This window comes from Melozone crissalis, unplaced genomic scaffold (assembly GCF_028551555.1).
Source record: "Melozone crissalis strain CALT ecotype California unplaced genomic scaffold, PUWL_Pcris_2 ptg000008l_1, whole genome shotgun sequence".
Classification (NCBI taxonomy): Eukaryota; Metazoa; Chordata; class Aves; order Passeriformes; family Passerellidae; genus Melozone; species Melozone crissalis.
This window is the reverse complement of record NW_026535786.1, coordinates 11,606,139-11,628,063: the sequence shown is the minus strand read 5'-3', so window position 1 is coordinate 11,628,063 and position 21,925 is coordinate 11,606,139. Positions and strand designations below refer to the sequence as shown.

The window sequence follows — 21,925 nt, the reverse complement described above, 5'->3', positions numbered from 1 at the left end:
CCAGGAAATGTCAAGACATCAATCAAATATGAGTAGTAAAGGCAGGCAACTTCTTATCATTTGAGCAGCTCACAAAATACAGTGGCTGCAGGTTTAACATTTCTCATGCAGATGCCTGTGTTACTGTTGGCCCTGAGTCACTAAATGCAGGGCTTTAAAACAGGGAACACATCCATCTTAAACCTCTAACAAAGGAAAACAAATAACAGAATTTTCCTTAAGCTGCTATCACGAGCTTTTCACCCTGAAACTCAAGACTTCCACAAAGCTGTGGCACTTTATCTTGAAGCTTATCTTCTCTCTATAATTGTTCTCAAGCAATTGTTGCCTAACTGGGTACAAGAATTCCCAATGAGCTACCAATCTGATTTGAAGCACAAGACTTCTGGACACTCGTTCTGGTTTTGGGGTGGAAAAGGGTTTAAATCTATACAAATCAGGGTGCCACATTGTCGCAGACATCCTTTTGTGAAACTCCTTTTCTTTAGGATTTTCCCTTCTGAGAAGCTGAGGCCTCAGAAACAAAATGTAAACAATGGTTATCTGCTGCTGTGGAATGCATCAGGTGTGTCTGTGATTGGGCCATCTTGAATGTTTACAATTAATGGCCAAGCACAGACCAGATAGCTTGGACTCTCTGTCTGAGCCACAGATCTTTGTTATTCATTCTTTTCTATTCTTAGCTAGTCTTCTGAAAAAACCTTTCCTTCTATTCTTTTTAGTATAGTTATAATGTAATATATATATCATAAAATAATAAATCAAGCCTTCTGATCATGGAGTCAAATTTCTCATCTCTCCCTTCACCTGAAAACCCCTGTGACCACTGTCACACCACATACTGTGCATATGTACACAGTTTAAGAAAAAGATTCCCAGCAGTCAGAGAGAGGGGAGAAGAGGGACAAAGCAAGGTATGCTTCAGGTTCAGTTTGCATCCACTCAAGGTGAATAATGTTGAGATCACTGGAAAGGAGACGGGAAAGTGTCTACACTGAATCACCTATTCCTCTGCATGCTTTTCATTCTGGATAATCAGTCACAAAAAAATTGTGCAAAATCCCACTTGGATAATCAGTCTCTTTCTCATCAAAAGTCAAAATCATCCTGCTGCCAAGAACACACCTTTTTGTTAAGACACAAGTTTAGTTTTCAATAAATTTATCTGTGAATAGAGAGTAACTGTTTGGAATTTGAGAAATTTCTATACTTCCAGTCTTCATGACGGCACTGAAATACCAAAATTTCTCCTCAAGGCTCAGCTCAGGCAGTCCTGCAGTGGCAGAGGTTCAGATATGTTTTTTCAAGTGTTTCAGAATCAAGACATTATTGTTTCAAAGCCCTCTCTGTGAGCTCAAACTTCAACAGAAAATAACCCCCAGTGATTTCACCACAGAAACAAAAAGAAACACTAATTTTAAGTTGTTCCATCACATCAGGGAGGGATGACTTATGCTTAAAAAAAAAAAGTAGCAGAGAGTAATAAAAAATAGTTTTATCTTCCAAGCAAAGACATGTTTTACGTGAGAAAATCTATTCTCTAGATGATAAGTAATATAAAGTGAGTCTGAACTGTTATCCAGACAAAACCTATTTTCTGACCAACTCTTCCAACCTATATCTCAAGTACATGCATCCTCATAGAATGTTCAGGGAGCACACTGATGAGACTGTATGTCCCAGGACATCACAATTACTGTAGCTGGAAGGGTGCACTGGATTTCTTAATGAGCTGAAATCAGACTGTTTACAAATTATGTCTGAAGCTGGGGATGCTCTATTATGTTCTGACTGCCAGTACACACTTTCTCTCGGTAGGGACTATAAAAAAATGGGAACTGGGTGGAAATTTCTTCTGCTAGCTCCAGTATCTCTGTTCTACCTGCCTCCAAATCTGCTGTGAAGCTTCAAACTACTGGAATTATAGATACCACCAATTACTGCTACTTGTCTTGACCCAGTAAAAAGGCAGATGGAGGTCTAAGCAAGAAACAAACAAAAGATAAGAGCAGCTGAGAGTGAGATTATTCCCAGCAATGTGCAATTTAGGTGAAGCCTATGAGTTCCTGGCAAACTGCCCATGAGAATGCTGCTTAAGCCAAATTGAATACCTCTGACCTATGGATGTTTACAGAAAGGCAGCAGTCACAGAGCGCTGCAGGGATAAATGAATGGGACTAAAAAAATTAAACAAGAGAAGAAAAAGGCAGGATCAGTCTTAAAATTTTACAAATTCTGTGAGTTTTCCTAGCTATGGCTGAGATATACATGACCCTGAAGACAGTTTGAATACTTAAGTATTTACTGATTGTTGAGTCAAGCATTCATTCAGCCTAATTTCTGGTTAAAATAAATTTAAAAAACAGAAATGTGAAAATTGTTGAAATTAAGCTGTTTTGATTTCTTTATGATAGCCTCAGATATATAGACTAATACGAGATTATATCAATTTGATTAAATGCCTATCAATCTGGCATGACCTACATCTTAATTTTTAAGTAGGTGGTCAATTTTACAGAAAGTGAGGAGGGAAAATCCACACAAAATAGCATCTATTATACTTTAAAAGCCAACTGTACTTATAAAAAGCTAACTTCTTCTTTTGTGTTTTTTCTTTTTTTTTTTCCACTCTCATTTATTTTCCCTTCCTATCCAATGGCCACACAGCTGAGAGGCTCAGAGAATCTATGATCTGCCCGCAAAGACAGAAAAAAAAAATTATGGACTGCTTGTGAGAGACTCTGTCTAGATTTCAGCACAGTTTAGTTTCAATAGCTTCTAGATGAGCACTGTAGGGCGTTAATCCAATTTTTAGTGTGTTAGGTTTTTCAGGACTTTAATAAGGCTTTGGATACTGTCCCACACAGCATCCTCCGGGACAAGTTGTCCCAGCTGTGACTTGAGCAGGGTCAGACTGTGCTGGGTGAAGAACTGGCTGAAGGGCAGGGCTGCAAGAGGTGCAGTGAATCAAGGGGGGTACATCTGGCTGGTCACCAGTGGTGTTTTGCAGGGCTCGATTCTAGGGACAGTTCTGTGCAATGTGTTTATTGGTGATCTGGATGCAGGAGCTGAATGCACCATCAGCAAGTTTGCTGTTGATGCTAAACCAGGAGGTGCTGTTGATTCTCTGGAGGGACAGAGGCCTTGAAGAGGAATCTGCATAGAGCACTGGGCAATCATGCCTGGCATGAAATTTAACAAGTGCCAGATCCTGCACCTGGGATGGAGTAAGTGCAGGCACAAGTACAAACTGTGACAGGAGTGTCTGGCAGGGAGGGCCCTGGGGGTGCTGGGGGCAGCAGCAGCTCAGTGAGAGTCAGCAGGGCATAGCCCAGAGGGCAGGAACCGTGTCCTGGGGGCATCAAACCCAGAGCACAGCCGGGCACAGGGGGGATCATCCATCACCCGCTGTGCTCAGCGCTGCTGCGGCCTCACCCACAGTGCTGGGAGCTGCTCTGGGCACCACAATGAAAGTGGGATGGGAAGGAGGGAGAATGTAATCCAGAGCAGGGCAACAAAACTGGGAATGGTTCAAAGCTGCACAGGGGAAGGCTCGGACTTGACAATGGGAAGCACATCTTTACTGTGCTTCTGACATTGGAGCAGCCAGATTTCCGGGGTAAGTGATCGACGTTCCATCCCTGTTTGTTTTAAGAAGCATTTGGGAAATGCCCTTATTAACATGCTTTAACTTTTGGTCAGCCCTCAAGCTGCTAGACTGGGACCTAGTTAGGCTAGGTCATAGTTTTAGGTCCTTTCCAACTGAAATACTCTCTTCTATTCTGTTTCTTTTTTAATTTTGTCTTGTAAGTTTCTTCCAAGGCTCCTGAAACCCTACATCCCAGTCCAGTTATAATTAATATAGCATAAATCTGTACTATCCCCATTTTAGATTCTTGCCACACCATTAGCTAGAACTCCTTATAAGCTGTTAGCTCCAGAGTAATTTTCAGATCAACCAGTTCTGTAAGAATGCTATTAGAACAATATATTAGGTACTTAAGCAAAACCAAAGTACAAATTTGTCAGGAACATGTGTCAACTAGAGGCTATAGCGAGCAGAACTATTTTTCATTTTCATCTCATTGTACTGCACTGCCTGTCATTGCTGGCCCCAGTCACATCTTGGCACAGTGATGCATGAACTTGTCACCTCAAAACTGGAACTGCTGCGACCTACATGGAGTGATGCTGTGCAGGGCCTGCAGCTGGCACAGAATGCTGAGGCTCGTTTATGAGGAGACACGGCGCCACTCCAGCAAATTGGGCTCATGTTTCAGTGCTCTGTACTTGTAAAGTTTAAAAATTCAAGGTTCTGATTTTAATAACTACAGCCAAACTACATGAGAATTATCGAAGACACTGAGCCCTGCTGGCAACTGCTGCTGTAACAATCTGGCATTGGAGATAAACTAAAGCACCAAAGAGGGGAGTCTCAAAGAGACGTTCTAGATTTGGTTTGTCCATGTCCACTAAGAGTCCAGCATAGTTCAAATTCATTTTGGCATGCTTTCTTATTCATTCCAACCTTTCCCAAACTCTATCAAAAAGGAGGGTTGGAGATAAGGGTTGACTGACTTATAAACAGTCTTTTTATCTGCATTTCATTTGCAGATAAAGAACTATACCATAAAAGATGCTCTTGCAGGCTTTCGGTAAACACATTGGTGTTAATAACAAAATCAACCAACCAACCAACCAAAAGAACTCCAAAAACCCAAAAAATAAAAAATGCCTATCAAGCAAAACTTTTTTAATAAATCCTTTACTGTGCAGATATTTTGGACATCTCACTTGACCACTGAAGTAACTGAGAGCACAGGATTTCACTTAGTTTCTCTCTGACATCATTGTCAGAGAGAGAGAGTCATCATTTGTAGTTCCTTTTTCTTGGAGATGTGCTTTGCAAAGTCTTGCCAATTTTGCTTTAATTACTTCCAGTTAAGAATGTTCAAATTCATTTTGAACCAATGCAGTCACCAGAAATTCACGAAATCACTGAAGGAATCATTCGGACATGAATCACACACTGCCCATCCTTGTCACATATGTCTCTTGGTTTATATATAAGAACACTGTGGCCTCTTTCAACACAAAATATAATTTACATATCCAGAAAAAAACAGAAGTGCCACTGCCAATCCTGTTCTGTTCCTCTAAAAACATGCATTTTATGTGTATTGCCAAAATGCAATAACCTACCTCTTGATAAATCTTCAAATGTTTCTATACTCAAAACTTCTAGTACTATCTCTTTAGGAACCACTCAAAACAATTTCCATTATTAAAAAAACTGAATTAAAAACTATCCCAGATATTTCTTGGAGTCTAAGGTACCTCCTACAACTAAGAAGACATGTGAGTCAGAATTTAAGCAACTGAAAAACTACATTTCAAGCAGGTTTAGCTTCAAATAGATGGAAGAAGCTAGAGGATTACTTTAGGAACACAGCTGCATAGTGCAGATGTGCTGATCCACAGCACCCTATGTCACTGAGAAGCAGGTAATATCTGAGTGACTTCGATACCAGGATTTCTACTAAAGATTTCCCTTATGATTATGATGAGCTCATCTGTGAGAAGTTCATGAACTGTATGACTCATGTCAGAAATAAATCTTGCTAACATATTCCTTCTTAGATTTTTTTGGTTGTTGTTTTTATTTTTATGGTTTACAATCACTGTTTATGACCCAGAATAAAAACTGCTATGACAGCATTGGTTGTGGGAAGCTGTAACTAATCACAAGTCAAAGCTGATCAAAAATAAAACACTTGTAGTTTTGCCTCATTCTTAAAGAATGACCTTATCCTGCAACAAATAAACTTTTTGTGCACTGTTCCCTCTGCCCTGCAAAATCCTCTATAAAACTGAAACATAATATTATGCCACTTGGCAATGTATCAGGACTTATGGCCTATAAAGGGACAGCTAAAGGCCGTACCAGATGCTTCTTCATCAGCAAACTAAAGAGAAACTGAAGCAAGACAGAAGAGGCTTTGTTATTGCAAATGCTTCCATGTTTGTTCTCAGGAGCTTTCCACCCTCAGGGAGGAAGAGACCATTACATTAGTGCCTCACAGACTTAACTAACTTACAAGGAGAATTTAAGCTATTTAGACCACCAGCCAAACCAATGCAGTGATGCTGTTGCAGAGAGCAGTCCAATTAATTTCATACTGAAAGAAGCCCAGGAAAATAAGCAATACCTACTGTCTGCTGCAGCTCTTCCACTGGGAGAATATTTCTCAACGAATCTTTCAAAGGCAGTGGGATTATGCGGGAAAGTAGTTCTGCTTTCTTCCTATGACTTCCTCATACACAGCAACACCACATTGCATAAAACAGGAAAAATCACTCCACTGTCCTCATCCCACCCAGACAGATTGCAGTGGAGAATAGGAAGATACCCAACATCCTCCCCACACTGCACAGAGAAGAGATTTGAGGGGGAAGAGAACAAGGCTTATGTCCTACCACATGATTTTTTCACCACCTTGATTTGTTTTACTCCGTCTGCAGTGGGCTGGTCAGCACAGACAGGCTGATCAGCTCAGACAACATCAAAATGAAAGCTGATGGTGTAGGAGAGGTAAATGGCAATGAGTGGTAGCATAATTTTATCTCAAAAACACCAAAGCTTTATATTTTTGTAAAAGGACTGTTTCCTTTAAATTCTCACACACTAGAGGAAGCTGTAATGGACTAGCAAAATCTAAACTTCTGTAAGAAATTTCCTCCTGAGAGCATAAAGTAACTGCTGCCAGGACATTGCATAACCAGGCATAAAATGAAGCAAGCAACTGAAAAAGGCTAGTCTCCCAATCATTCATATCTAAACCAGGAAAGCAGAAAGGGGAAAATACCAAAGCAAAGCTTAGTTATCTAGTAGGACCTTTAAATATGAAACCTTAATATTAAAATATAGAGTGCCTACTACAAAGCAATTTCTTTTATGAGAGCCTCATCCAAAGAAGGATGGCCTATTTAGCAGTCAAGCTCAAACAGAATCTGCTCTCAAATGTCATCAGAAGAGCAGCATCTTTCTACCAGGTCTATTCCCTAAAATGCAGCCACAGTTTCATCTATTAAACATAATGATAAAAATAGCCCATGAAGGTTTATTCATCCTTTTTGCCTTGTGAAGGCAATGCAGTTCAGAGAGAGGGAGCAAACATTTACCCTTGATTGTAAATCACCAAAACAATTTACAGCTGGCTTAATTTCTCCACACCTCCAACAATGAGATTGCACAGTGACAGATTAGGGCATAACCACACACAACCCCACAACTAAGCCTCACAGAGAGAAAATTTGGCCCTTAGCAACTTCCCTTCCGTTTTTTTTATAAGTGAAGCCTACTTATAATCTCTCAACTTGCAGGAGTGGCAGCTAGGGACAAAATAAAAATGCTACAGTTTGACTCCTTCTTGTGATCCAGAAGCAATAACAGAAAGAAAAATGTTTTACTACTGCATTTGTTTTAATCCCTTCTACGGAAATCCAGCTTTTACTACAGCAGTTGTCTGGCACTGTCCATAAGCCAAGCAGCCCTGCACTTTGCAGAACTTTGTATGAAAAACCTAAGCAAGCATCAATCATTTTCAAAATCTGCCCTACCAGTCAGCACAGGTGAGAATGCTTGTGTTATGTCCAAAATTGCCAAAGAAGTGTCAAAGATAACAGATACACTCTGCAACATAAGAAAGAAATCATGGCAGAAACCAAGTGAAGTCACAAAACCTGCAGCACTTTCAGGATATCACAAGAAAAAGAGATAAAGCCACTCTGTTCCCAGCTCAAGCCTTGGAAAAGTGCAATCCATAATTTGGCACCAGAGTTAGCATCACAAGCCAAACCACACAGCCCACTGTCTGAAATCAATCTTTTTTTTTTCTTCAAAATAATAAATTATACCTTTTTTAAATCTTATTGCTTGAGCCTACTGCTTTGGTATTTTATCTCTCCACCTCTGAAGCTAAAGAAAAGCTTTTGACAAAAACAGACATGATTTCCTTATAACTACACAGTTCCAGAAGCTTAGCTTGGAAGAGAAAACACTGTGTCCTTACAGTCATTGCAAAGTTGCAAAAGTGCAAAATTTCCTTAAGAGAGGCACAGGTGAATTTTCAGATCACATCATCTGTAAAAATGGAAAAAAATATCTGATCCCAAGTCAGAAAAGTCAGCTTTAATCTCTAACACTCTTAAGTGTAAGAGATTAAACTCTTAAGAGACAGAGTTCCTTTCTTGAAAGCTTAATGATACTATTTTATTACTGTTCCAGATACCATTCAAAGTTTTAGGGCAAATAAACATTTGATCACTCAGCTGTTGAAAAATGTTGTTCAGCACTTGCAGTAAGCAGTAAGATTCAAAACAAGAAGAGAGGAAATTAAACCCAATAAGAGACAAAAACAATCAACTCACAAGACAGAATATATTCTTACTTCAGAGCCAGAACAGATCCGATCTCTGACAACACACCCTTAAAACAACTTACATGTTTCACCATGTATTTCACCCTACTTTTTTAATAAAAATGTTTCAAATTTCAGGTTTAAGTCAAGAACTTCTTAGGCAATTTTCACATGAGCTGTGAAAATAGTAATTTTTAATTGGTTTGACCTTTCCTTTCTAAAGCCTCCATATTGGACTGTTTCCTGATTGCTGAGAGGATAGAATAACATCTGGAGGGACAGAAGTTGCCATTTTGAAGCTCTGCTACAATAAAAAAGATGGCTTTAAAGCAAAGCAGAGAATAAGAAAAGATCAACTCAAGTATTTTGGAAACAAATTTAAAATTATATACCAACAAAAAGTATGAAATAAACTGTAACTGCTATAAATCAAACATCTACTTTCTTGAGAAAATTTAAGAGAAGGTATCTTTAACACTTTCCCATCTCTGGCATCTCTCTTTGTTTCTGAAGCAAGGTGGTTAAAAATACCCATCACACAGGAAGAACAAGCAATATGTCTTCACAGCCACTAAAATGTGAAATTATTCTCCCTCTTCAACTGCTGATCAATTTTAACTGCATGATACAGCTACAGAGGCACAAAGAAAGCTAGAAAGCTAAAAGCTCGATTTTAAAGTTTAAAAAAAAAAACAGAAAGAATCAAAGCAAATTAATTGCTAAAATAAACGTCATATGATAGGCAGCTAACAAAACTCCTTTCTTTGGGTAAGGAAGAATGCAAACTGTTCTCCTAAAGCTGGTTTTCTGAGAGAACTGAAGTGTTTCAGCTGCCCTCTAGTGTTAAAATGAATGCATGGGTAAGTCAAGAGCGAGGCTAAAAAGATGCTTGAGTTAAGAAATTATTCACTATGGTTTATTTTTAACCACACTGAAACTAAAAATTAAAAAGTAAATTTTAAAATACCACAGGGCCAATTTTTCCTTTAAAATTAAGGTATTCAAACCTTTCCTGTAACATGCAATTCTGCCCCACAGCAACTAACTATATGAAATTATGGGAGATCTTTTACTCAGCTTCAGCCCTTTATTTCAGCCTAAGGAAAAGTTCTGCTTGATGCTAAAAAACCTAAATTATTAGAATTTAAAAAAAGAAAAGAATCATCTATTTTCATAACCCAAGTTGTAAGATAAGCAAATATTAAAATTAAAGGAATAATGGGTTTTATAATTCACTCTACTTAAAACAAACTGTTTATATATAAGCACGGCTGAAAAATTTTCCTTTTCCTCCTCAGGCTCCACATATAAATTTCAACTTGAGTTTAATTAGCATGCAAAAAAAGGAAAGCTCAGAGGGAAACCTTCTCTGGAGGGTTCTTTATCAGCAAATTCAATAAAATCTTGAGCACCAATGACAAAACGAAGTTCATATAACAAAAAGTTAAACTCTTAAAAATATTAAGTACTGATAGAAGGATAAATGTTCTAATAGACAAACTAAGTTTTAAGTTGTGTGTACTGCTGGCTCACGGTCAGCTTGGCATCAACCAGACAGAGCTGTTTTGCAGAGGGTAAGCATGAACTGGAGTATGAACCAGGTATTCTTGGAACACATTCCTGTGCATATGCACATGCTGTGGATGAATGGGACCAGTCAAGACAGGTCAGCCAGTGACAAATAACGCCTGACCAACTGGATTTGTGGACAATGAATAGTGGATGTGATTTACCTCAGCAAGCCTTTTGACAGTCTGGATTGGTGGGTAACTAGGGAGGTAAAAATCTGCTTGGAAGGTTGGGCTGGAAGAACAGTGGTTGAAGTGTCATGATGTATGCCGGGGCCAGCAATGAGGAGAGTACAGCATGGGTCTGTCTGGAGGCTTGTCCTGTTTCACACCTTTACCAGTGACCTGGAGAAGGAGACACAGCCCACTCTCATCAGGCTTGCAGATGATAGCAAACTAGGGGATGCAGGCAAGAAGCTCCAGGGCTGAGCTACCATTTTGAGGAACCCAGACAGCCCAGAGAAACAGGCCGCCAGGAAAGGACCTGCACTAAAAAGGATTTGTGGGTACCAGTGGAGACAGAGCTAAATGGGACTCAGAATTGCAATGAAGGCTAAAGGCTTACTGTACTGTATCCACAAGACAATGCACAGTAGATAACAAAAGTGATTGTTTTCCTTTACTCAACACTGTACTAAATCCAGTTCTGAGCCTCCAGTAAAAGCAAGTGTTGATCAAGGCTGTGGAACTGTTGGGGCGGTTCTGCCTGGAAAAGGCTCCAGGGAGACCTTAGAGCACATTCCAATACCTAAAGGGGGCCTGAAATCTGGAGAGAGACATTTTACAAGGCCATGCACTGACAGGACAAAGAGGGAAGGTTTCAAACTGAAGGAGAACTGGCTGAGATTACAATGATGGTGACGTAGATTTACAATGAGGGTGATAAAACACTGGCACAGGTTGCCCAGAGAAGTGATAGATGCCCCATGCGTGGAAACATTCAAGCCATGTTAGGTGGGGTTCTGAGGAACCTGGTCTGGTTGAAGATGTCCCTGCTCATTGCAGGGGGCTGGATTAGACACCCTTTAAAAGGTCCCTTCCAACCCAAACTATTCTGTAAGAAACCTGAGCAAGTCCTGCCAAAGATCACCAAGTTTCTCACGGAAATTGGAGCTCTGGGCCTGGGAGAAAAGGCTGATAAAAACGGGCTTGCTTCACTTATGACGGCTTTGGAGGAACACAGTAGCAGACTTTCAATTCCCAAGAGAAAGTCACCAAGAACATGGGCCAGGCTTTTTATGAAAGTATGTGGTAGGAGAAAATAGGCAATTGAAGTTGCCACAGGACATTAAAAAAAAATCACTGCTCTGAAGTATTGAAACAAGTATCTGAGAGACTGTGGAATCTATGTCCATGTAGATTTTCAAGAGCCATCTGAACAACATCCATGCAACTTAGTCTGAAGGCAGCATTTGATCTTGCTTTGAGTAGGAGCTGGGCTGGATGACCCCTGGAGGTCCCTTCCAACCTGAGTCTGCAAGTAACATCATCTTACAAACCATTATAAAATGGCCTTTGAAATGGCTTTAATATCTGACACATGCCTATCCCAAGGCTTCCTGCACCATACAAGGCACAAGGAGTGCTGGCATATGTTTGCAGCATAGACGAATGCTTGAGCTGCTCCACCCAGAGCTTATCTCCTTAGTTAGCAGCATTTGTTTCAAGAAAATTTAAAATAGTGTCCCCACTCCCTCAGTACAAACATATTGATATGGGCACCAAGATGCACAAGGTCATATAGACACAGGCTTTTAATCAGGCTGGAAGCCCTTGGAAAGCTTCCATGACACAGATGGTGACCCTGGCCTGGGTATCACATCTGTAGCGGCATTGTCCCTACCATGTCTGCTCCACAAGAAGCACCACTGGCACGAAGGCTGCCAGTTGTGGAGTAGTGTCAAGTATCTGATCACGACAGTCAACAATGGGGCCTACACTTAATTCCATTAATCGGGACTAAAAATCCATGTCAATCATGAGTAAACTTGCTGACACAAACTCTGAGAGCAGCAATAATCCAGCAGGGCCAAACCAAATCACTGCCTGGAATGTAGAGTCTGATGTAATACTTGGCTTCAAGTTGCTCCCATGACTCTCAGTTACACATACAGATACAGTCACCCACACTACACAGCTACTTTTGTTGAGCAGTTTTGTGAAATCTGTCAAAAAATTCAATGCTGTTCACACCAGTATCAGCCGAAGGCATTACATCACAGTAAGCACACTGAATCTCTGAAGCCCAGTGAGATATTTAGGAAGACAAAGACAAATACAGTTTTAAAACACAGAATGATGTTTATAAATATTTGATAGGAATGTCAAGGTCTCTAAAGCTGACCAGAGCTCATCAAGGACAGAAGTTTGAAAAACGCTTTGGTCAGCTACATACTTTGATGGCAGTGCTGTTGTTCTATGAACTTCTCAGCATGGTAATACAATTCTGCTGCCTGGGCATGCTCAGATACCACAACTAACACATGTGCCATCCTTTGGGATTCTCTGAGTTAATACAGCATCTAGTCTGGCATCCATCCACTTTCACAAAACAACTCATCTAACCCAATTTCCCATCATCTTTGTTAACTGTCCTACAGCTGTGGGCAGAAAAATTCCCCAGGGGCCTACAGCCTGTTTCTTTTCTCTCTCTTTCCTGGCACTCACATAAAATACACTGGTTTCACGACAGAAGGCACTGAAACAGGAGGAAAATGCCCCCATTCTTGCTGACTAATAAGCATGCCTCTGATCAGATGTGACCACCTTCCCATGACATGGTGACGCAGCCATGAGCTGTGCTCCTACAGCACCACAAGTTCACCGGTGCCCACAAATTTCCTGTTCGTGGGCGCCGTGGTCAGATCAGAGCAGATGCACCACAACACACAGTCTGAGGGTGCTGCACTGAAGAAAAGATTACAACATGTGCAGCCTTGAAACACCCAGTGCTGACCTCAAACAGGACAAGAACCTCACAGCAGTCGGTAAAAAGAAAAATGGTTCATGCTTGAAAATCCCTAATTGAACTTAATAGGTGGAAAATAGACTTAAGAGCTGAAACTAAGTCTTAATATCCCACACCAATTACAAATTCTTGGGTGTTATATTTTGTATTCACTACCTAACTATAACCTCAAACTGTTTTAAACTCACAGCCCCACCATCAACCCTGATGATGACTTCTACAACCTATAATAAGGATATATGAAAAGAACCACCCTGTTTTCTTGTTTCACCATCTTTGCATTTCAGTGAACCTCCCCTTCTTTCTTTTAAGAATCTTGGGAGACCACTAAATTAAAAGATACAATGGCATGAATAATAATACCATATATTTTCAATTTAAAGTATTTCATGTATTTGTTTCAGTTAGGTATCCATGAAATTATGATAATGTAAATAGAAGAGCCTAAGGTGAATTAGCAGATGTTATTTTGAAACAAGGGTACACAAACAGATCTGTAGCTTCATTTAATCTGAGTGCAAAGAACAAAAAGCAGACAAAGTCACTACATTATTTTAACCTATATAAATGTGGAAGATTAGTCTTTTTCTCTCTTTTTACACTCCTTCCCTTAAAAGAGAAAATTTCCATGCCCAAACTACTTTATTTCTTTCCACATTCTGCTACATCTTCTCATTCATCAAAGGCTCATCAGCCTCATCTAATACATTTCAAGTTGGGTAGCTCAGGATGCTTTAACAAACAGGAATTTGTCTGAGCTTGGCTGGATTCCCTCAACTGCACCCTCACCCACCAGTTGTGGATGACTGGTACTAGCCAACTGTAAAGCACTGTTCCTGAACAAGTAACAATTGTTAAAATAAAAAAATTAGAGTTTAGGCTATGTATTGTTCTGGGCTACTATCAAAGGAAGCACTCGCATGAAAATACAAAAGCAGGAAACAGTAAAAAAGTGCATTTCATGGCACCAGCTCCTTGCCAGCTTCAGTCTTCACTGTGTACTGTACCACATCAATCCATAAAAGGTGCACTGTGAGCAGCTTTAAAGCAAAAACAAATGACAAAAACCCAAAACCAAACCCAAACCAAACAAACAGCCACCCCACTACTCCAGGAAAAAAAAAAGAAAAACACCCGAGCAGACTGAAGACCAAAGCACTAAACAATTGTGACAAGAATAAAACCTTAACAAAGGTCAATGCTGTCCTGGAGACAACACTTTTATTTCAGCTGTCAGCTTTGAAAGCCAGATATATATACAAATGTCAGTAAATGCAAAAGGTAAAAATTAGTACTGTTATACAGACATACTCACTGGCTTTCCAGAGAGTCTCTCTCTTTTTTTTTTGTTTAATTATGTACCAAGGTAATAATAATAAATCACAAGGTAGAATACCAGTTTTAATAGTATGCTGATTTACTTATACAAAACTGCAAATCATTTATTGTCAGTTCACTCCTGGAGTCCCTCCTCCCATCTTGCATGCCTCTGGAATGACCCAAACAGCACCAAGGTGTGGCTGGACAAAGACCACACCTGACACTTCTGTGTGAAGTTCCCAGACAAAAATCAGCTCTTGGCAAATTCCTACTTTCCAGTAGATGAACAGAACTTAAAATCACAAGGCGCAACAGAAAAACAAATAGGCTTAAAGATCCATATTTCAAGTAACACTGTTCACAAGGCCTTAAGCTGAAATTGCATAGCAATTTGCAACCATTACAAATTTTAACACCAAAACAGTCAAAGGAAAGCTCATGTCTTTACAAAGAGTTTGATGGGTGAAGGTGTGGATGTTAACATCTTTGCAATGGGAGTTAATGTCTCTACAGACTTAGGCCGCAGGTTTGTTGCAGAGCCCTGACACCTTGGCCCCTGAAGCAGACAAGGGCTGCACAAGCCTGAATTTCTGAGCTTTGGGGTAGCACAGCAGGTTCAAGGGGGCAATGTGAGGTAGGCAGTTCGGGAAGGCTGTACCTTCCCAATGCCTCAGCAATGGGGAAAGGAAGAGGGAAATGTGCGGCCTGGAGTTTAGGATCAAGGGAGGTTGCGCTCTCCGAAACCCTGAGAGAGAAAACCCTGCGGGTGTGCGCCCCAGCAGACTCCCCCCTTAATTCAAACAAAGCTGAGGAACTCCCCTGTCTCCTTGTTGGGCATACACCTCTGGCGTTTGTGGATTTTCCTGACATAGTGAACAAAACAGACACGTCACAACACGCAGCTTTCACTAAGCTCTTCCTGACTATTTTCCTATATTCTTTTTGATATGCACAAAGCATGTAAGAAACAAGCAGGCAATGCTGTCAAAGCAGCATACAACACTTAAACATAAATTAGACACATAAACACTATTTATGCTAAAAGTAAATCCCTCAAGACAAGATAAACTAACTGTAGTCATTAGCTTTTTAAAATATGCTTTTAAAAAAGAAAACACATTTTAAAATCAAACCATGACATCTAAAACTATCTAGCTTTCTGTTTTCACCTTAAATTGCATCAATGCTTTCAAAAGGTCACAAAAATCATACTCATCATGATATGAGTTCTGCTGAATAATTGGTATTAACATACCCATTTTCATCAGTTTTATGTGACAAAATCATCACCTTTCAGGTTTTTTAGGTTGAGAACAATACAAAATAACTACAGTATCAACACTCTGTGGATGAACATTCATTTCATAGACAAGAGCCCTTTGCAAAGCCTGATTGTGCTTTAAGCTTACTTTCTTCCTAAATTCAAACTAATTTTTCTAATAATTTTTCAGTAAGGAAGAGTCTGTGCATTTGCAACTGTTCCACACATATCTGTGTTATCTGTCCTGCTCAGAGTCACAGGCACTGAATTCCATTTCTGTTCTTAGTCATGCATGGCTCACTCTCCATGCCTACAGCATCTCCCGTCACTCTCAGCACTGCTAGCAATGTACAGTCAAGCCTGACCTAATGTGCTCCCCTGGAACAGAAGGCAAAAATAAACACACAAAGATGGGACAAATGCTAGCAACCCTGAGTTCAAATTTTACCCATCTTGCAGAGCATCAAATAGGCCGCTTCAAAATGTTTGCTGCTTCACCTCCTCCCGGTCCATGTGACAGGATCTTGTCGGTTTGTGTATCTTTCAATTTCCATCTGACTTTGTTGCCTGGCTTTGTTACTGAATACCTTATGAAGTCCCAAATAGGTTTTATCCACTCCCAATTCAATCAAATAATCGAATCAGGTAAGGTTCTGCAATTTGCTTGATGCAGAACATTTAGAAGAAGAAGTTTCCTGATGAGTTATTTCAGGATGTGAAAAACACGGTTCGCTCTCCTGGTAAAATTTAAAAGTTTAATAAATGGCAACAGGATACAAAAATAAAGCAAAGTTAACGGCCGGGTGCTTGGCATTCAGCCAGGAGCACACCTGCTATTTCAGAGACACCCTTTACACACCTTTTCAATTGCATCAGCCTATTGCATATTCATAAACAATTGTGCATATTTAAACTTTTCCCCGAACTAGTTTACGTGTTCCAAGAACCGTTTAGCATGGCTCCTCCTCAGGTCTGCCTTTTTAGAACATGCACATCCCTTGGCTGTGGTTTTATTCCGTTTTTATTATCACCTCCAGCTTGGGCTTTGGTCCATACTTTCTACAGAGGGTAGGTGCTGATAGTTGGCATATCAGTAGCAGGGGTTTCCATCATACGTTCATTGGGTATTATCCAACCAAGCAGGCAGCTCAATTAGCACAAGTGCAACTGTATCAGCTATTTCACTACTATGTCTAAGTTTAGTTAATAGCAGAAATAAAACACTGTATCTTTATAGCAGTTACCTTAACATTATACATATAGCATCCATTTTCACATTTGCAAAAAGCTGATATTATAATATGTATTTAAAACAATAAGATCTGTGCATGACAGTCTGAAATCCACTACTGAGGGCAAACTGAGGAAATACAATAGGCTTTCCATCTCTATAGCAATAGTGCATTTATGCCATAGTTTTTCTATTAATAATGCTGCTTTTTGTTAGCTGTCCTCAGATGTTGCACACCACATCCTAGCTAGCTGACTAGTTGTTTTCAAACTCTCCCTTTTTCCTTCTTAAATATTGCTGGAGAGAGGACTTCAAAAGAGGAAACATCCTGTGATACTAGGTCAATTAATCTCCATGTCAGCCTGAGGGCAATGCAGAGGCAGGCAGGGAAGGAACTGGCAGGATGGCAAACACAGAGCAGTGAGTAGCACAGTTCAGCCAGGAACAGCACAGGGCTGAGCACGAGCTGACAGCCCCCCAGTACCGCCACGGCAGAACACAAGGCAGGACAGTGATCAATTAGCTTGACAAAAGGGAATAAAAACAGGATTAACAGCTACTGTTGACACCTACATGGATCCTCAACTTTTTTTTCAAAAACACTGAACTTGGCTTGGAAAACGGGCCTGGAAAAAAACTGGGCAATGACTTCTACAATCGATAATGATACAGTGCAAAAAAAATATCAAGTGTACTAGGAATATACTTCTGTGCCTCTGCTGGGGGAAACCTACCTGCCTAAGGAGCACTCAGCTGCTGGAAAATCTACAGCAACTGAACCAAAGTGCCAAGAAACACATTAGTAGGGAGAAATTTGATACTGGCTCTGCAGAGGGCTGGCTGAAAAGTGCAGTGTTTTTTCCTTACTGGCATCTCTAACCTGTGTGATACTACAAAAGTGACAGCAGTACCCCTTTTTAAATGATGGGGAGGATTCCAGTGCTACTAGCAAGGAAAGTAATGCAGCTCCTGAAATTCCCACCTGTGCCCACATGAAGACACAGATTTCTCTCCTACACTGAAATAAATTGCACAGGGATTGCAAGAGCAATAATTTTATGGAAGAGAAGACAAAGCAAGAAAGAATCCACTGACAATCAAAGCTTTGGTACTCTGGTAAGATCAGTTCCTTGAGCTTTCTAAAGACAAAAAAACCTAACCATTCACAGCCTCTCTGAAGCTCAGCTGCATGAGTGTGATATACACTCAAGCAGAAATGAATAGTTGGGTCAACAATTTAAATACAGCAGACAATAAATCAGAAATCAAAGTAGATTAGAATTGAATATACAGAGACTCTCCAGAAAATCCTTAAGGATTGATAACAGTAAAAATGAAAACTACTGCTTTAAGAAATTTAGTTTAGTTCACAGCTGTCCAATAGGCTACCATAGGAATATGTACATAGCACTATTTATAATGAGGCTTTTTTATTCCATCACAGAGAGGCAGACAACACACTGCATGCAACAAAACAGGTATCACAAACCGGCTCAGCCCAGAGAGATGGACCCTGCAGTTTCTTTTGGGGGCTGCCATGCCCAAGATCTGCTCTGTGGGAGCCTGGTGACAGGCAATAAGGACAACAAGCTAAGTAAGAGCAGAAAATTGTGCTCCAACACATTCCTCCATGCCTTCTCTCACATGACAAACAAGAGACAGCCTCACCCTATCATTCATAAGGAGATTTGGTTGTATGTGTGACTAAATACTCAAGTGAAAATCTTTCTCCATATTAAAAAACTTAAGTAAAAATCCACCCATGGGAAAGTGCCACAAATCTGATATTCCAAGGGAGTAGAAGTAATAATAAAACATGTTAATTAATGATGGGGACAAATATTCCAGGTTCAAGCAACCTGAGAAGAACCAGCGATTAACTAACTGTATCTCTGGGACAAATAATTTTCCTTTCCCCATAACTAATTTATCTTTTGCCAGTGGGGTGCTCCATACATGGAGATTTAACTTTATGGCACATTAAAGTTTAGCTGTATCATATTACTTAGTAACTTACAGGACAGGATCATTTACAATTTTGCCTCAAGGCCTCAGAATCCAGCTTAAAACTGAGACTCTGAAAATTAAATCACCCTGACCTGGCCCAATGCCAATCCCAAGGCCACTGCCCACAGCAACTTTCTTTTCCTCAGGCTACCCTAGCAGAACTTCTAATAATGCTCCTGAAGATGTGGTCTAACATTATCCATGTAATTAGACAAGCTCTTCTTGTGAACAGAGACTGATGCCAAGTACTCATTCAAATCAGACATAAACAATGTGTTAGCCCAACTGTGGAACATCTGAGCACGTTTCACACATTTTACAAATATGTGCCTTTGGCACAACAGGGTCACCAAGTTATTGCTATGACTGTAAGACAGCCAATATAAGTTAACAAAACCTCTTCTCATACTTCTCTTTCTCGCCTTGCTTGCCTGATCTCATTTTCGATTAAATTTTACAGCCTGTATTTGTTCAGTAAGTCCCAGGTCCTCCCCTCTGTGCCTCACTCTGCTGGGCACAGTATGAAGACCTTGAGCAATGACCCTGCTCACAGTCCAAAACAAACCACACAAACGAAGAACAACCCTGCCCCAGTGAGGTACCCAGGATCACCCTAGGAGGCCTCACAGTCCAGCACATGGGTAAGGCACAGTGACAACTTGTTCCCATACAATAGCACCTTAAACACTTAAAACCCATAGTTCAATACATCCTATATGTTAAAATGTCCATCTCAGCTAGAATGGCTGCCTGCCAAAAGCAAGTCATCACAAAGCATCTCACACACCATTTTTAATTTCATTACACAACAGTGTTTTCCAGACATCCCCATAGTATGTGCTGGTTTTAAGATATAGCTGAGGATTGTCTTCACTATTCAGTCTGGATCCGAGCTCTCTACTGAGCCCTTTCCTACAACAGTTTTAGTAATACACTCTATTTAATTTTGAGTGATGAGTAGCACCATTTCATTCAGCTTCAATACCACACATCAGCAAGGCATTCAATCGCTTTATTTTAACAACAATTTGTTGTTCATTTTAGAAATTCAGGTCTGGCAAACTTTTTAATATGCATGAGTACATTTCATAGAAAGCAAAAAGCATGTTTCCCATTCTGCTCAGCATGTTCAAGTCCTATCTTCTTCACAGAAATAGACCACTTTGAAAGGAAAATGCTTGAATTAATACAAAAGAGTATCTGAAGTCCAGTAGCTAACACTGATAAGCAAGGTAAAGAAAGTAGGGTAATTTCTAAGCCTCCATTAGAGATGGGATACTAATTTTTCAATTTGTTGTGAAATAGATTTCAGAAACATAATGGAAAGGGAGAAAATTGCATATTACCATGCATGCAAGAAAAATGTTTGAAATATCCTATTTATCTTCCCTCTCTAAGGGATGTGGATTCTTTTGTACTCCTTGATGATGTGAATCACAGATCAGCATTCTGGGAATCAATCCTATTCCCATTTACCAGTGTAATATGATCATTTAGCATAATTAACACATGATATTTCATTACTGCCATGGACTTGGACCAGTTCTGAAATGTAAATATTTGCCAAAACGTACATCCTAGTGCCCAGTGATACACAATGGTGTAACTTAAGACACTAACTTGATTTGCTTTCTCTTCTGGGGGCAGAGTTAAGGCTGCTGTGGGAATTCTCACTTTCATAACATGAGGCAGCTTTAACATTACAGATGATGTTACATTAATTTCTGCAGTATCAAATTTTAAAGGTGTGGAAACAAGATGAAAGAGCTCACAATACAGCCATCATTTCAAGTGGCACTGGAATGAACAGAAAGAAAACTCCTGGAACAAATAACAACCATTTCAATCTTCCCCAACTATCTTTTCACTAGTGCACTCAATCACCCAGCTCTCCTAGGACACAGTAATCAACAAACCACCATTCTGTGTGATTCAGAGCGTGGCACACATGCAAAAGGTAATAGAAAAATCACTGCAAGATGCAAACACACAGCAGCCCTACAGAGAGACATTTTATGACCAAGCCAAGACTCTTTATAACAATCTTAAATTCTACAGCATGAAATTTCATAGGTTCTTTATCTTACATACTGTAACATTGTGTCTCATCTGCTACAAATATAGATGTTACCTGTGTTGATGCCTAACATCCCTCATCTATCTTTTCATTCTTCATCTTGCAACAGAAAAATCAGGAAGCTATTTACATCTGTGCTGGTTTTGGATTAGTTTTCTTCACAGTGGCTGGTATGGGGCTGTTGTTTAGATTTGTACTGAACACAAATTTAGGGTTGATAATAGAGAGATGGTTTTTGGTGGTGGTAGTGAGCAGGGCTTACACAGAACCAAGGCCTTTTCTGCTTCTTGTATTGCCACGGTGAGGAAATTGGAAGTATGTGGGAAATTGGGAAGAGACACAGCTGGGACAGCTGACTCCAACTGACCAAAGGAAATATTAAAGGATATTTCATATCCTATAACATCATGCTCAGCATATCAAGTGAAGGAAGAAGGAGGAAGGGAGGAAGATTGGAGAGATGGCTTTTGTCTTCCCAAGTCACCATTATAGGTGATGGGCCCTGGTCTCCTGGAGATGGCTGAACACCTGCCTGCCCATGGGAAGCAGTGATTTAATTCCTTGCTTTGCTTGTGCTTGTGGCTTAACCCATGAGTTTTGCAGCTTTTACCCTTCCAGTTCTCTCCCCAATCCCATTGGTGGGGGAGTGAGTGAGCAGCTGTGTGGGGCCTGGCTGTTGGCTGGGGTTAAACCACAACCATGTCCAACATCAAATGTACAGATTTTAAGCTAGTTGTACACCTCCTATTACTGATTTTTCTCTTGGAAACACGTAAGTCCTACAAGTGAAATTTTCCAAAGCAGTTGACAACAGAACTATTGCCTTGACATTGAAAACCCTCTCAGGATATTTCCCAGTTCTCTCTTAAATAAACAGTATCCCTAAGTCAATGCATCTTTGCAGTATCCCCAAGACTGAGCCATTGAGCAGCACCACCTCTAATGATGATTCACACAAGAGCAAAGGAAAGCTCCAGCATTCCTTTTTCATAGCCTCACCTAACATGTTCTTAGCTTTTCCCAGTTGCAAGGGGATTCTTTCCCTTCACAGACCATAATCTCTCATCACTCAT

At 40.1% G+C, this 21,925-nt stretch overlaps 1 protein-coding gene across 2 annotated transcripts in view; it reads right to left on the bottom strand.

Annotated features, from left to right (window-relative positions):
- The window catches only part of TSPAN9 (tetraspanin 9), a 168,639-nt gene that overhangs the window by 135,894 nt on the left and 10,820 nt on the right, over positions 1–21,925 (bottom strand). The window lies entirely within an intron of this gene.